Below are 2,500 nucleotides of genomic sequence, written 5' to 3'. Positions count from 1 at the left end.
CGCACGCCCCATGGCCTGCCTTGGCAGCCCCGTGGTTTGCCTTGACAGCCCCGTGGCAAGCCCCATGGCATGCCTTGGCAGCCCCGTGGCAAGCCCCATGGCCTGCCTTGACAGCCCCGCTCGCACGCCCCATGGCTTGCCTTGACAGCCCCATGGCAAGCCCCATGGTCTGACTTGACAGCCCCATGGCTTGCCTTGACAGCCCCATGGCATGCACAGCGAGCCCCGTGGCAAGCCCCATGGCATGCCTTGGCAGCCCCGTGGCAAGCCCCATGGCCTGCCTTGACAGCCCCATGGTTTGCCCCGCTTGCACGCCCCATTGGTTGCCTTGGCAGCCCCATGGCACGCCCCATGGCTTGGCTTGACAGCCCCATGGCACGCCCCATGGCACGCCCCATGGCATGCCCAGGCAGCCCCGTGGCAAGCCCCATGGCTTGCCTTGACAGCCCCGTGGCATGCCCCACGGCTTGCCTTGACAGCCCCGCTCGCACGCCCCATGGTTTGCCTTGACAGCCCCATGGCATGCCTTGGCAGCCCCGTGGCAAGCCCCATGGCTTGCCTTGACAGCCCCGTGGCATGCCCCACGGCTTGCCTTGACAGCCCCTGGGCTCAGATCGCCCCATGGCTTGCCTTGACAGCCCCATGGCATGCCTTGGCAGCCCTGTGGCAAGCCCCATGGCTTGCCTCGACAGCCCCGCGTGCACGCCCCATGGCTTGCCTTCACAGCCCCATGGCAAGCCCCATGGCCTGACTTGACAGCCTGACTTGACAGCCCCATGGCATGCCTTGACAGCCCCGCGGGCATGCCCCACGGCTTGCCTTGACAGCCCGCTCGCACGCCCCATGGCCTGCCTTGACAGCCCCGTGGCATGCACAGCGAGGTTAGCACGGTGCCCACGGGCGATGCCTTGACAGCCCCATGGTTTGCCTCGGTGGTGCCCATGGCATGCCCCATGGCATGCACAGCGAGGTTAGCACGGTGCCCACGGGCCATGCCTTGACAGCCCCATGGCTTTCCTTGACAGCCCCATGGCATGCACAGCGAGGTTAGCACGGTGCCCACGGGCCATGCCTTGGCAGCCCGAGGGCTTGCCTTGGCAGCCCCACTGGCATGCCCCATGGCTTGCCTTGACAGCCCCGTGGCTTGCCCCATGGCATGCCTTGACAGCCCCGCCGGCACGCCCCATGGCTTGCCATGGCAGCCCCATGGCTTGCCTTGACAGCCCCGTGGCAAGCCCCATGGCTCCCCATGGCTTGGCCCATGGCTTGCCCCAAGGCACGCCGCGACACACCCGTGGTGCTTTGCTTACCATGTCAAGCACACAAAGGTCCGACGAAGAACACCGTAGATCACACAAACTCTACAAAAGCAATCTTCCTTGTTGCCTCAAAAGATTGCAATACAACACTCACAACATGGCCCCCCAATGTTGCCACCCGACGTGCATGAACGGGGGCGAACACTTGTCTCGTGCTTTTGGACAATTGAAACCACCTAAATTGGTTTCCTAAATTCATTCCAATACATCTTGGATGTGTTCCAAGCATCACCTATCGATTTTTGCCTATTTTCGATTTTTTTTGATTTTTCGGATTTATTTAATCAAAAAAATTAAATAAAAAAATCCCGATGTCGAAAAATTGTGAGGCTTGCTCCTACTTCAAGATATGATTTTCTAAGCATGCCTGCAAAAAATCTCGTCCAAATTCAAAGTATTTCGATAAAAAAGGCCTTTATGTTTCCTCGGACATTTGATGTTTCCTCCTGCCGGTTGGGATTTGGCTCTAAATGCTCTTTAGGGGGGGCAAGCAAGCCCCAACATGGTCAGCCAGGAGGGCTGACCATGCCGCCCCCCTCACATGGGCATGCCCCTGGCGCCCATGGAAAGGGCGTGTGCCACGCCCCCCATGCCCCCGGCGGGGGGGTATCGTCTCCACCGCCGTCGGCGGTGGTTGTGGCGGCGGCCGCCGCCGGCCGACCATGTCCCGACGACCGTTTTTTGGGCTCGTTTTCGTGGGGGTGATTCCTACATTCTCGATTGCTTTCTAGCCACAAGCTTGTGCTTTAGGGACGGATTTGGTGGCACCTAGTGCCACGCATGGGCTTGTTGATGGGGGCAATCGGTCGTGCTAGGGGCTTTCTCACGTTGGCTAGCCCTCGTGTGCTCTAGTCTACCCCATGGCGGGTGGGCCCATTTGTTTTGATGCCTCCTTTGCAACATGCTTGTGCACGGCGGATGGTGTTATGGCACCCAGTGCTACGCACATTGTTGCTCTCGGGGGTATCCGGATGATGCTGGCCTCGCTTTCATGGGGTTTGACGGGCGACGACCGTTTTTTGGGCTCGCTTTCGTGGGGGTGATTCCTACATTCTCGCTTGCTTTCTAGCAACAAGCTTGTGCTTTAGGGACGGATTTGGTGGCACCTAGTGCCGCGCATGGGCTTGTTGATGGGGGCAATCGGTCGTGCTAGGGGCTTTCTCACGTTGGCTAGCCCTCGG

This window comes from Juglans regia, unplaced genomic scaffold (genome assembly GCF_001411555.2).
Source record: "Juglans regia cultivar Chandler unplaced genomic scaffold, Walnut 2.0 Scaffold_612, whole genome shotgun sequence".
Taxonomy (NCBI): Eukaryota; Viridiplantae; Streptophyta; class Magnoliopsida; order Fagales; family Juglandaceae; genus Juglans; species Juglans regia.
This window is presented reverse-complemented; position numbering follows the sequence as displayed.